This window comes from Prionailurus viverrinus, chromosome D1 (assembly GCF_022837055.1).
Source record: "Prionailurus viverrinus isolate Anna chromosome D1, UM_Priviv_1.0, whole genome shotgun sequence".
In the NCBI taxonomy this organism is placed as follows: Eukaryota; Metazoa; Chordata; class Mammalia; order Carnivora; family Felidae; genus Prionailurus; species Prionailurus viverrinus.
The window spans coordinates 12,954,271-12,968,568 of record NC_062570.1 but is presented as its reverse complement, the minus strand read 5'-3'; positions in this window follow the sequence as shown (position 1 = coordinate 12,968,568).

The following is a 14,298-nucleotide window of genomic DNA, read 5'->3' as shown; positions in this document are numbered from 1 at the left end:
AGGGACACAAATTAGGAGCCTATAGGAATAATCTTGGCAAGAGGTGATTTTTGTGTGACTCAGGGGTTTGGCATGGGAAGTAGTTGATAAAAAGGGATCATATTATGGGTGTCTTTTGACACAGGGATGAAAGGACCTATTGATTCAATAAAGTAATTGATTCCTAAACTAATCATTGATTGTCTAAAAGGCAAATCGTTGTGCTTGGGGAGGGGAGAGATAGAAGGCCAAGTCAAGCACAGACCACAGTCCTTTGCCTTTTAAGTCCCCACCAGTTAAGCAAGACAGTATGGCAGGTACACCCAAATGTCGAGTAACCATAAAGAAATAACAGGTAAGAATGTTGCAAGAGCCTCCTCATGAGTCAGGGTCAGCTAGCAGCTGTAACAACTAATCCCACCTGTCACGGCTCACTTACCCCAATGTACTTCTCCCTCCCTCGCCGTGCGTGTGGGTTGGCAGGTAGTGGGAAGGTTGGCGCCCTTCTCTTCATCACGGTCAGTCAACCTTCTTACATCATTGAGTGTCTCTATCATCCCCAAGGTCTCTCACTCCTTTTCTGTATCCTCTTCTTGCTTTACCACTCATTTTTAGGGTTTAAAATTCCTTTTTTACTTTTCTTCTGTTCCCTGAGTACTCATAAATTCCAATGGAATAGGAATGGGTAAGAATGTATCCGGTCTGAGCCAAAGCTGTTTAGAACACTTAGGATTTTTCCAGATTCTCTTTGCTTACCTCCTGACCAAAAGTGTAGAATGCAAGGAAAGCTGAAAAAATGTAGCTGATCAGTGTGCCAAGGCAGGATATGGGTAAGCACCGGAGGTTGCTGTCAGAGCCTCCCAGCTGGACCTGTGGAGTCCTTCTTAAGTCATGCCTAGCCCTCTCTCCACCCAGTGGCCAAGGTCATCTTCCAGAATCACTGAGTGGATTATGTGGCTTCCCTGGTTAAACCCCTCCACTGCTCCTTTCTTCTTTCATGCTCCAGAGGAGGATACGTTGAAGCCTTTTTTCAAGCTCACTTTAGCATTGCTTTCCATGCTGTCTACCTTATACCATCTTATGTGTCTCCACCATATCCATTCTTCCTCTATACTTTCTCATAGGTCGTTTCCTTTGTCTGGAAGCACTTCTTTCTTCCTCCACCAGATGAACCCCACTCATCCATCAAGACCCTGTGAAGCCTGTGTGACTGAGCTAGCTGTGTTACTTCCCTCCCTGTGATGTCTTCAGTTATATATGCTTTGTCTATATCTGCACCATCTGATGTGGTGGCCACTAACCACATGTGTTGGCCACTAAGCACATGTGGCTCTTGCGTACTCAAAATGTGTCTAGTACCACAGGTTGAAATGATATTTTGGATTTATTGAGTCAAATAAAATTTGTTATTAAATTTAATTTTACCTTTTTTTTTTTTTTTTTTACCTTATTAACATGTGGTTGCTAGAAAATTTTTAATTACAGTTCTGGCCCACATTATATTTCCAGACAGCACTGGCTGTAGTATTCTTCATACTGTAATGTAACTGAATGCATGTCTGTCTCCAGCACTAGAATATGAGCTCTTCTACTACAGCGAGAATTCTCACTCATCTTTGTGTCCAAAGGCACTTGGATGGAGGGAGCCTTGTCCATAATAGAATCCCTGCCCCCACAAAGTGTGCTGGGTTAAAAGAAGGAGCTCTATGAGAGAAACATGAACAGAGCTGGCTGTGGACAGGGGGGGATTCTGATGGATAGGAAAGAGGAAGAGAGAAGGCAGTAGGTTCACAAGAAAAGCAAGAGTGAACAATGCCGGGATCTCTGGAAGCATGGGAAGTAGGTAGAGAGTATGAAGTGAATGCTTTGTCTGGAATGCAGGGCTGTTGAAATAAGGGTGGAAGACTGTGATGGGAAAACTGTGAAGGCCTTCCAGTACCAGAATGAAGGGTCAGCACTTCCTTCTAGAAGCAATGGGGTCATGGAGGATTTGTGAGCAGGAAGTAGCTGCCACCATCATATACATTACAATAGTCAGGAATAGTCTTAACTTGTCATTTGAAAGGCTGTCACAATCTTTGTCAGTATGAATTATTTGCGTTTATGCACTTGGTTGTTGGTTTTTTTTTCTTTCATCTGAATGCTTGGGGTTTAAAGCCCCAATTTCAGAATCCCCAGGGCAAACCCCTGTTTAAATTCCCATTCTCAATCTCAACTCCTCTGGGCCCAAACCTTTTTCAGGGAAGGTAGAAAACCCATTTCCCATGAGGACCTTTCCTGCTGAATTTACTCTTTGTTCCTCGGGAGGTGACTGAGGGAGCCCTGGGGAACCAGGCTGGGGATGCCAAAGTTTTTTCAAGCTATGGACTCAGAGCTTTTGTTCCTTTGAACACAACTGCTTTGGAAACAAGCAAGGAATTGGCCACGGCACCCAACTCCAGGCTTTGATGTGAGATTGCTGGGCTCTTTGATGAGTGTGTACCAGAGCCAGCCTTGGGGATAATTAAGTTGTTTTTTTTTTTTTCCATAATGAGGGCCAATTGGCTCCTTAATTATATTTTTCTCCATCTCAAATTTTAAAAATGTGAACCACCTAGGTTGGTTGATCAAAACTTGTGTAATATGTGGTGGGAAGAAGGAAAGGATCAGATTTAAATCTGAGCTCTCGATCTTTATTAGCAGATGAAGGCAGAAGCCTATGTAGTGAGGCTAAATCCAGAGATAGGATCAGGGCAGCAGCCCGACAGCAGACTGTGACAGCTCATAAGCAAGTTTCCTTGGGGACACACAGAGGCTTGGATCAAAACATCAAATCCCAGGAAATAAGCACTGGAGGGGATTTGAGGTATTTCAGCCCCAAAGGGTCATTCTATTGATGGAAAGTCTTGGGTCCAGAAAGAAGTGACTGGTCCAAGATCACCCTTTTCACTGTACCAGGCAATGAGCTTCCTCAGACTCTAGCCAATATTGTGACATAACAATAGTTCCCTTTGCATATTACTTTATGCTTTATTTTTTTTTAAGTTTTTAATGTTCATTTATTTTTGAGAGAGAGGGAGAGACAGAAAGAGCATGAGTGGGGGAGGGGCAGAGAGAGAGGGAGACACAGAATCCGAAGCAGGCTCCAGGCTCTGAGCTGTCAGCACAGAGCCCGACGCAGGGCTCCAACTCACGAACTGCAAAGATGGTGACCTGAGCTGAAGTCGGACACTTAACTGACTGAGCCACCCAGGCTCCCCCTGATTTTTTGCTTTAAACAACTCTTCTCTAGCCACTGTCCCCTTGGTCGTCATGGCAATACTGTGAGCTAAGTCAAACAGCATTAAATAGTGTTGCCTTTTTTTAAGAATCCAAATTTCAGAGTGGCTCATCATTTGCTTGAAGTCACACAGTAGATGATAGATCCAGGAAACATAGGAAAGTGCATGTTCTTTCCATTTTAGTATAGCAGCCCTCCCATTCTCTCATTACTGATTTATTCATTTGCCAAACACCAGCTGAGAGCCCAAGGCTAGGCCTCGTGCTGGGCAGTTTTCTTTGGCATCCCCCAGCCTGTTTCTTCTAAGTCCTATCTGCTTTCACAGAGTAATTAGGCTTTTAGCCATAGGAAAACCATGATCTGGTGTGAGCTATAGGAAAATCTCTTCTGTGGAACGTGAAACATGGCTTGGTGAGGATAGAGCCTAGAGGCAGAGAGACTAGCAGGCTGGCCAGGGGCTGAGAAGACCTGAATACAGGACTAGCCATGAGGAAGGAGAGGTGGAAGGGTGGTTTTGAGGGAGATTTCAAGTGGAACGTGGTTGCTGGTGAGAACAAGAGAGCAGTTGGAAGAAGCCTAAGATTTTATAGATCAGTTACTTAGGAGGTCCAAAGAGTGTGAGCCAGTTCTGGGCTGTACAATAAAAAGTCCAGTGTCTAAGGATTATTCTTTTTTTTTTTTAAATGTTTGTTTATATTTTGAAAGAGAGAGAATGAATGAGTGGTGGAGGGGCAGAGAGACAGGGAGACACAGAATCCGAAGCAGGCTCCAGGCTCTGAGCTGTCAGCACAGAGCCCGATGTGGGACTCGAACTCACGAACTGCAAGAACATGACCTGAGCTGAAGTCAGACGCTTAACCGACTGAGCCACCCAGATGCCCCTGTCTGAGGGTTATTCGAGTAGAAATGTCTTGCCACAATGATGGGCAGCAATGATTCTAGAGTTGAGGAGAGAAGGGAGGTCTGCGATCAGAGTGTTGCTGACTAGGGGGTCATGGGAGTAGGTGTGCTCATCTGAGGAAAGTGTGGAAAATAGCAAGAAGGCTTGAGGCGGGCTGTGATCCAGGCTCTGCTTCTAATGGACTTGTCTAGGCAAAGCCATGAACCTCAGTTCTTTCCTAGAAAAGCTGGAGCAGGTGATCCACACACAGCCTTCCACTGTCAACCTCCTTTGCATCAGTGATGCAGGAGTTCGGAGTCTGGCCCTGTCTCACACCTGACTAGATCTGGCTGGTATTAAGGAAACCCTGGTGGCCCCATAAAGCCACGGTGTTCTTCTACCAGCAGCTTCCCTCCCACTCGCATGGGATGTGCTGTTGGGTAACCGCCGCCTCCCCAGTCTCTACTCTGCGTCGCCCTGTCCTCTGGCCCCAGCTTTTATTACTTAGTGAGTGATGTTTGCCTGGAAACACTTTCTTTATGACTTATTAATAAAAAGCGAGAAGGGGAAAATGGGAGAAACACTAGGTAAGAGAGCAGGATTGTATCTAAGTGAAACACTTTTCAAAGTGTCAAAGGGTCTTTGGGGAAATAGGAAAAATAAATGAGTCAAAGTGTGAAGTGAGTGAGAGGCAGGAAATTTTGGCTTCGGGAAATAATTCCTCAGCAACAACAATTTGAAGTGAAAACAAAACAAAACAAAATAGAACCCGACAAAATGAAAACTAATAATAATCATTGCCGTATTCCTCATCATGGTCACCCTCACCTCAACAGCCTGTGTTGACACGTTATTTTGACACTGGGTTGATCTGAAAAGTGACCAAGTCATCAGAGAGTGATATAAGGAAGTTGAGGATGGTGGTGGGTGGAGCCAGGGAGAACAGAGCGATGGGAGTGGCCCTGACTCTCCCTGGGTTCCAGAAAATGGTCCTAAACCCCATGGGGCTGGAGGACTGTCTCCAGGTTCGGGCGATGCCTTGGATAAGGCTCTGCTTTAGGATGCAGGGTCTCGAGAGTCTCCTAGTCTCCCCTGGAATTGTCTGCTCATGGAAAGTAGGAGGTAGCCACCAAGATTGCAAATCTGTGCCCCGTGGGTGATGTGGGGCCAGATGGTGGGTGGGGAGCCACACAATCCATGAATGTTTGAGATTCTCTGTTATATGTGAGGGGTCAGGTGCAACCTACCAGAGGCCTTCCAAAATTCATTGCCCTTCAGTGGTGGCTCCTGGGCCAAAGCTTCAGAAAAGGTTTTCAGGAAAAGAAAATAATACAGCTCCTCTATTCTTTATCCCTCATTTCTGAAAGTTCCCAATTTCTGGAGATTTCCCATTGCCTGACTCTCCCAGTGTCCCAGACACTGGCCATCCTAAAGGGTATTTCTTCCAGTTAGCTTGCTCTGTGAACATCCACTCCCATGGCTTTGTCCATACGGATGCCTCTCCCTAGAGCCCCTCCCCACTTTCAACCCTAATTCTCCCTCTGAAATCCTACCCTTCTCCAGAAAGCACAACTTGATGCTTCCAAATGGAAGGATTTTTTTTTTTTACTTTGCTCTACTTTTTATTGTGCATATCCCATTCATGCATATTTTATGAATGTCTGTACACATTCAGGACTTATCTACCCTACTAGACCACAGACTCCCCCAGAGATGAGACCTTGTCTTATTTATCTGAATAATGTTCAAAACAGGGAGCCCACAGAATTTTTCAGCTACAAGGCTAGCGAGTGAAAATGAAGGAAGCAGAGTGCTTTCCCAGCATGTAGAATCACAGCTCAGCAAGCTGAACTCAGTGGCCTGTCCCCAATCCAGCCTTCAAGGACAAAGTCAGATGCCACTTTGGTCTGAAAGCCTTACCAGATATTTTCATTCGGAAGTGGAATCTCTCTTCCTGGATTTCCTATGAAGAGCATTGGTTCTGTTCACCAAACATTTCCGTTCTCCTTCTGGACACACGGCCAGATTGTATTTCCCTGGCCCCTTTGAAGTTCAGCCCGGTCATGTGACTTGCTTGGGCTACACAATAAAAGCAGAAATCATTTGTGTCACTTCTGAGTGTAAACTTTCCAAGCCAGTGAAAGGTTCATTATGCTCCCTTTCTCCTGCCTCAGCAATTGTGGAAGCACCGAGATGGAGCTTCCCTTTGGCTGCAGTTCTTAAGTGAGGACATCACAGAGCAGAAAATCTCTGCGGACCCATGATAGAAATATAGTAGGAGCAAGAAATAAACCTTTAGTTTTTATAAGCTACTGAGAATCGGCGGTTGCTTATTACTGCAGCATAACATAACTTACCCTGTCTGATCCACACAGCATAATACTTCCCAATGTTATATGTGGAGATGCCCTCTCCCTAATAAGCTGGGCATGTATTCATCTGTTCAATCATTTGCTCAGCCTTTCACTTATCTTACAGTTATTTATAGAGCACCACCATATGTCAGTGCTGTGCTAGTTGCCAGAGCTAGTACGGTGAACAAGACATGCTATCTGTCCTCAATAGGCTTCTGATCTGGCTGGAAGGATGGAGAACTTATCAGGAAGTGTCAGTGAAGCATGACGTGTACCATGGGGGGAAATTCAGAATGCTGTGGGGTAACACAGAGATAAACCATCCAAACTCGTAGCAATTTGGGAGGATCGGGGAAGCATTGCTGGAGAAATTCCCATCTTAGGTTGAGGGCTTTGAGACCAGTCAGAGTTATCCAGGTGAAAGGAAGAAGGGAGAGGAGGAATCCTGGCAAAGAGGATGGCATGTGGGAAGGCAATATGAGCCGGAAAAAGTGAACAGAGCACGGTCAGGGAAAGTCACCCGGTGTGGCTGGAGTACGGAGCCTCTGCTCGGTAAAGACTAGAGATGAGGCTGGCCAGCTAAGTTGGGTTTGGACCTACAGGAGCCCTGCATGCCAAGTTAAGGACTTTAATTTGGACTTGATCGTAAAGGGAATTGGGAGCCGTCGAAAAGGTAATTGAGTGACATAATCATATCTTGTCTTAGATTTATAGGTCATCCCAGTTGTGGCAAGGAGAAGGGATGGAGTAGGGCTGCCGTCATGAGCCCCTTAGGGTAGAGTCTGTGTCTGCTTCACCTTGGCGACCCTGCACCAAGCCCTGAGTACTGCGTGCACATTCCAGAAATGCTAATTGGATGAAGAGATGACAAGAGGCGCGCAGGTCCTCAGCCCTTAGCCCTCAGCCCTGCCGAGTCTCTGTCAGTAACACCTGCAGGCTCTGAGCAGTCACTCACGAGTGGCAGCCTCTTGGAGTTTGGACTTGTGATGGCTTTAGATGCCAGTATTCTGTAATGAGCAAACCTGAACACGCCCCAACCTCTCAGTAACAGCAAGTCCCTGCCGGACAGTACGGACCTGCCCTCTTGCCCAGGAGACAGAAGCATCTAGATACTTCCAGAGGGAAACCAGCCAAGCGGCTGATTGCTGCATGGGGTTTGTGCGTGGAGGCTGGGGGCGGGGGGGGGGGGCGGTGGTGGTTATAAGTGGGCCACACTGGGCTTTGCCACACCACACTCCAATCTGGCAGCAGGCTCTACTGGCTGGTGCGCCTCACCTCCAAACCTTCGAGGGAGGCTCGTGCAGGTCACAACAGAGAGGGAGGTTTCATAACCCTTTGTGGGCCAGGGGTGGGGTGGGGAGGTGCCAGGGAGCTGCTATTTAAGGCAGGAGAGTTGTGCTTTGCCCTGGGAGCTGGGCTGTGGGCCGAGCCAGGTGCTGTCGAGCAGGAGGGCTGCTCACACTCCAAGAGCCAGCCCGGCAATTCCAGAAGGCAAAACTTCAGTGTATTCCAATTTTCCAAAATAGAAAGAATAAAACAAATCAGAGCAGATGTTCCAACATGTAATTATCAACTAATCAGTTTGGACTTTTTTTTTTTTTTTTAAAAAGGAAATTTCAAAATAGCTCCCAGATTTCATCAACTGCAGCCCTGGCGGAGGGCTGGCTGGGTTGGAAAGGAGTGACTGCGGAGGGCTGTGGGTGCCCAGGTGGAGGAGGTGGGGACCGATGGCGGGGGGGGGCGGCTGCTGCCACCACCACTGCCTCAAATGCTGAGGCGGCTGCTGCTGGGTGCAGAGGGCTGGTGGGGGGGGGGGTGGGAGGGGAGGCACCAGGCTGCAGGTGCCAGGTTGAGACAGCTGGGCCTCCAGACACACAGTTTCCTTCATAGGGATGCTGCTGTGAGCTGGGATGAGTCAGCTCTATGCCTCACCCTGCCCTAGATCTTGTCCCTGGCAGAATCGTGAAATGGCTGGCCTGGAAGAACATCAATGACCACCTAATCCTCAGGCTTAAAGCCTTGGCTACCCCCTAGTACCTACTCTTTCTCTCTGAGCCCATAAGATGCAAGACGCGTTTCTGGGATGGTCATCAGTCCTTAACCATGGGAGCCTAGGCCTCTGTGTTTAGTTTTGCAGTCGGTTCTGAAATCTGGGAGGCTAACATTTCCCTGAAACCCTGGAGGGACCTTTGAGTGATTCCCCAGCAGATGAAAGTAATTAGAGGGAGGCAGAAGGGGAAAGGAGGGAAAGGAGGAAGAAGGGAGTGGGGAGAGGGAAAGGAGAGAAGGAGAGAGCCTCATGGGACTAAGACCCCATGTGGGAATCTATCATTTTATTAGGTGTTTACAGTAGGACTCTAACATGCCAGACATTGTTTAGAAATGGACACGGTCTTAGGGCACCTGAGCGGCTCGGTCGGTTAAGCGACCGACTTCAGCTTAGGGCGTGATCTCATGGTTCGTGGGTTCAAGCCCGCGTTGGGCTCTGTGCTGACGGCTCAGAGCCTGGAGCTTGCTTCCGATTCTGTGTCTCCCTCTCTCTCTGCCCCTCCCCTGCTCACAGTGTTTCTCTCTGTCTCTCAAAAATAAATAAACATTTTTTTTTTTAAAAAAAGAAATGGACACAGTCTTTCTGCTGATCGATGCATATATGTGTGTAACTAGAGCTCTACAGATTATCTGCACCTTAAGCATGTTTGGTTTGCTGGGGTGAGCACTCTGCTGTCCCCAGAAACCTTCAGGAACAAAGTGTTATCAACACACATACACACTTCACAGCTTCCTGCAGTAAGTGCTGAATCCCAGGTTCCATAAACCTGGCAGTGAGTGGGCAGTCCGCGGCCCCTTCCTTACTGCTACCATTTTGTGGCAACCTGCTCCCAGGTGAGGACTAGACCGAACCCCTCTCCTGAGGGCCTGCTCTCCGGGAGCCGGTTTCCAAAGACCACAACCGCACAGTGGCCTGGAGAGTGGGCTCCGTTGTCAGACTGCCCTGGAGTCAAGTCCTAGCCTCACCCCTCCCTAGCTGTGTGTCTTCAGTAAGCTGCTTAACCTCTCTGGCGCCCGTCTCCTCATCCGTAAAGTGAAGATAATGATAGTTCGTACTTCTCTCACGGTGGCTGCGAAGGTCACAGGAGGGAGCACACAAGAAGTGTTGGCACGTGCTCAGTGAAACGCTGGCCCCTGTGAGCAAAGCATGCCTCCCGTTGACCCGTTTGTGTTGGAGTCGTGGGAAGTGTTCTGGGGTGCCAGCTGTGTTCTCCAGGGGAAGCTCTGTCCGTCCCTGGAAGCCCCTTGAGACTTTCCCTACTTTCTTGATGCTGAGCCTTTGCACTAGCATTCCTTGTACAGAGCAGCCCTTCATCATGTTCCTGTCTTTGCATGGCCGAGTCGAGTGGACTCCTTGACGCTGGCCTCCTGCATGAAGTCCTTCCCACTGCTGCAGCCCAAAGCCATTTCTTTCTCCCCTAAAGTCTGCGCACTGTTTCCATGTATTTCTGAGTGTTCCTGATGGCCCTTTGGCTTGTGGTGTGGTTATTCGTGTTCACATCTTAGTTCTCCTAAGAGATGTCCTTGAGGACAGGTGTCTACTGGGTCCATCTTGATGAGGACCCCACCCTCCATGGCTCCCTGCTACAGGGTGGGTGCTCAGCTTGTGCTTTTCAGTGTGTCTGTGAAGACAACTCATAGCCTGTGCGTGGCCTCACCCGTCAACATGGCAATGGAGAAGGAGGACCCGGACCAGCCTTCTAGGTGAAGGACCTCTAATCTAGGGGGAGGCAGGTGAATGAGGAGGGGTGAGGGGAGGCCAGGGGAGCTGGGAGAAGCTCTGTCTGCTTTCATACTTCGGGGGATTGGGCATACCTGCTGGAAAGAGGATGGCTTGTCCTCGACTTGTTGGTGAGAATAATCGCATGGACTTTGTCCACCTTCCTTTCAATTTATCATTGAGAGATGGCTTAGCAGGGTGGTTAAAAAGAAGCGCTTGAATCCCATTGCCTGGGTGTGTGCTCCAGCCCCAACACTTCCCTGCCGGGCAACCTTGTACAATTGACTTGACCTGCCTGTGCTCTTCCCTCCACAATTTTCCCCCTGAAATGTGGATAATAATGGCACCTGCCTTTTACGGCTGCTGCCACAATGAAATGGGGTAACACGTGAAGTACCATAGGTAGTACCTGACATGTGGCAAGCACTAAGTGACAGTCATTGTTACCTCCCCACATGTCAGACCACAGAAACTGCTGTGCCAGCCTCTGTAGGCTCAGGTAGGAAAGTCAAGGGATCTAGGTTCAAATCCTAACCTTTCTAAACTGCAAGTTCTGTACCTGTGAGTGAGGTGTACTTCCCCTAAGAATCGGTGCCTCGGTTCTTGCATCTGTGAAATGGGAGTTGGGTTCGTCGATTTCTGAAAGCTTCTTTCAAACCCTGTTTTAATGTATTTGTGAATATTTAGGAAGAGACAAGGCCCGGGAAATAGATAATATATACATCCAAATGCTAACTTTGTGTATCTGTTTCTCACTCTCTGTAACTTATTTCTTATCTCCTTTTTTCCTTTCTCCTCTTCACCATTTCCTACGTGACCTTCATGTATAATCTCTGTGTGTCTCTCTTTTGTGAGCATATGCACATGCACATGCACACACACACACACACACACACATCATTTTTCTTTCTTTTAATTTTTTAATGTTTTTATTTTTGAGAGAGAGAGACAGAGTGTGAGCAAGGGAGGGGCAGAGAGAGAGAAGGAGACATAGAATCTGAAGCAGGCTCGAGGCTCCAGGCTGTCAGCACAGAGCCTGACACGGGGCTCGAACCCATAAACATGAGATCATGACCTGAGCTGAAGTCGGACGCTTAACCGGCTGAGCCACCAACGAGCCTTGTCACACTTCCTTTTCCTTATTACCTCATTGACATTTTTCCTTTTGGATGCTGCCAGTTTCTCAGGAGACCTCAGGGGGAAGGAAGGGGCCTGGGCAGGGTGGAGGCATGGGGGGGCCTGGGCCCACTGCCACATCGGCTACCTGCACAGCCCAGGAGCCTGCAGGAGGATTAGGGCTTTATTACATATATATGCCCTGGCTTTAAATGGGCTGAGCTTCCCATGATGCATCAAGAACTATGGGCTTGACAAGTAGTCAGGGCACTAGAGAAAAATGAAAAAGGACTTTTTTTTTTTACTTTTTTAATAAATGATAAAGAAGGAAGAGGAAATGAATCAACTCCAGACCCCTCCCCTTGCTCATTTCCCACCTGGGTCCGGGGCTAGGTTGTGTGTGTGCAGGTGTGTGCACACGCTGGGAGGGGTGGCTGTTCTGTGTGGTGGCCCCTCGCTGCAACAGAGCCAGCAGCCTGACCTGGTGGCAAGGGCTCCAAGGAGCTGATCAGGATGGCTTGAGGGGTTCTCCTTCCACCAAAGGTTTCTCTGTGTCCCTGTTTCTCCATCTCTCGGTTGCTGTCTATCTCTCTCTCTCCCTCTCTCCCTCTCTCCACCACCCCCTCTCTCATCCCTTCCCCAACCTTCACGGAGAGGCTCCAATTAAAGCAGAAATGGCAGTTTGGCTCCTGAGCTGACACCTCTGTAGCTGTAGAAGCTCTCACCATTGACAGCAATCCTTGGCTTTCTTACCTCCTGCATGCTAGGTGGAAAGGGAAAATTTCCTGCGACCCCACTACCCCTTCCTGTTCTCCCCACTCCCTCTCCTTCCCTAAGCCTGGGAGCCCCCCACCCCTCACCCAAGTGCTTCCCCCGCCTCCTGGCTCCTCTGCGGGGTGAAGTGCCTTCCAATGTCGCATTTCAATTAGGGTTTCAAGGAAGCCTGATCTTGGGAAGACCCTCGCCTGCCTGCCCGCTACTTGAAAATGTCAGGTTTGGTAGTTCGGTGTTTCCCAACACTGTTCGCTAACGATTACATTTTGTGAACATTACTCTGGAAGGCTGGGGCTCAGAGCCCTCTGTTTGCCTGCATCCCTGTCTGGCCCGACATCTCCCACCGAATCCTTTCCCTGAAATGTAAGCACTAGGCTCGGAGGCCATATTTCCTTGCCCCCCAACAGCTTCATCAACCCTGTACCCCCTCAGACCCTGATTCCAGCTGCCTGACACATGGTTCTCCACAGGCTGCTCTTCCCCAGCCCCAACAAGTCCAAAGGCGAGCTCATTACCCAATCCCTAAGAGCTCCTGAAACCACCCCCCATGCCAACCTGCTTTCCTTCAAAGTGACGGTGTCACCACCCTCTCACCTCCCAAGATTAGACCCAAGTCATCATCAGACTTGCCATCCTTAGCACTCAGGTAGCCCTGAAGCTACATCCTCTGGAGTCCCTTTCTGTCCATCCTTCTCCTTCCCCTTATCACATGGTCCCCCTGTGACTGCTGCCATGGCCTCTGTCTGGTCTCCCAGCCTCAAATCCCATGCCACTATAAGTCACTCTTGTCTCTTTTCTGGGTTTCTATTCCTAAACTTAGGCTGTGTCTCCCACCCTTAAGAACTTGCAGTGGCTCCCTATTGCTTACAGAGTCCAAGCCTCTTCTTAATCTGATGTCTCACTCCACCCACCCTGACTGGCTTCCCACCATTCCCTGAACTGCCCATGTTCTTTTATAGCTCCCCATCTGTCTCCATGCTGTTTCCTCAGCCGGAATTTCCTTTCCCCCAGCCTGTCATTGTGTCGAGTCTGACAATTTATGCTAATAGGCTATCTTGCCTGGGAAAGGCACATAATAAATATTTGTAGATTGATAGATGCAAATTAAAAAATCTGAAAGCCATTTATTTATTTTAAAAAATATGCTTTGAGCACGTACGGTGGGTCTGGCTGCGCTAGACACAGAGGATACAAAAGTAAGTAAGAAGCAGTCACGGCTCCTACCCTGGATGTGCTCGCCGTCTAGAGGAATGGCAGAAATGGAAATAAAGGGATTACAATGCAGCGCTGATTTGATAAATACATCATCATTTGCTAAGCGTCTCTTCTATGTCAGGAACTGTGATAGATGCTGAAAATAGGCAAACGAACAAGGCACAATCTTCATGTTGAGGGTTTCCATTCTGGGGGCAGAAACTGACAAGGGGAAGGGGAAGAGGGACAAGCCGGGCTTCGTTCACACGTGCCCTGGGAATGTGTGGCAGGGACAGTTGATAACAGTCTCGTGGATTCGGGAGGCCATGTCCGAGTCCAGTCATGGGAGATGGCGGTGGGGGGGGGGGGGTGGCCAGATGCAGGAACCGGGGAGCAAGGAGTGGGAGCCGCATGTGAGTAAGGACCCACGGGAGAGGGGCAGGCCTGGAGGTGGGGAGGTGGGTGGACAGTGGCTAGTAGTGGGAAGGCAAGTTTAAGAATGAGCAGAGACCAGATCAAGAAGGCTTCAGTTAAAGAGTTTGGGTTTTATCCTGAGCGTTGAGGAGTTAAATCAGCACAGAGAAGGCTGGTCAGATTTGTGCATTAGGATCCATCCCTCTACTGTTCTCCCTCATGCATCAGTCACTCACTGATTGACTTGTTCAGCATATACTGACAGCTAGTACATCCAGCAAGAATGCTGGGCATTGAGAGGAGGGTCAAGCTCGGGGCTTAGTTCAGAGGTTGTAGCAGAATTCAGAAGAGAAGACAGTGGCCTGGATTAAAGAGATGTTCAGGGATAGGAGACTCAGGGCCTGAAGGCAGATTAGATGGGCTGCAGGGGCAGGGGCGGGGGGTGGGGGGGGGAGGGCGATGAAAGCTGGTGATGATAATTGTGAACATCGGTGAGCCTTCACCACATGGCAAGCACGATTCTAACCCCTGTGTGTGTGTTAACTTCTTAATTCTCCCA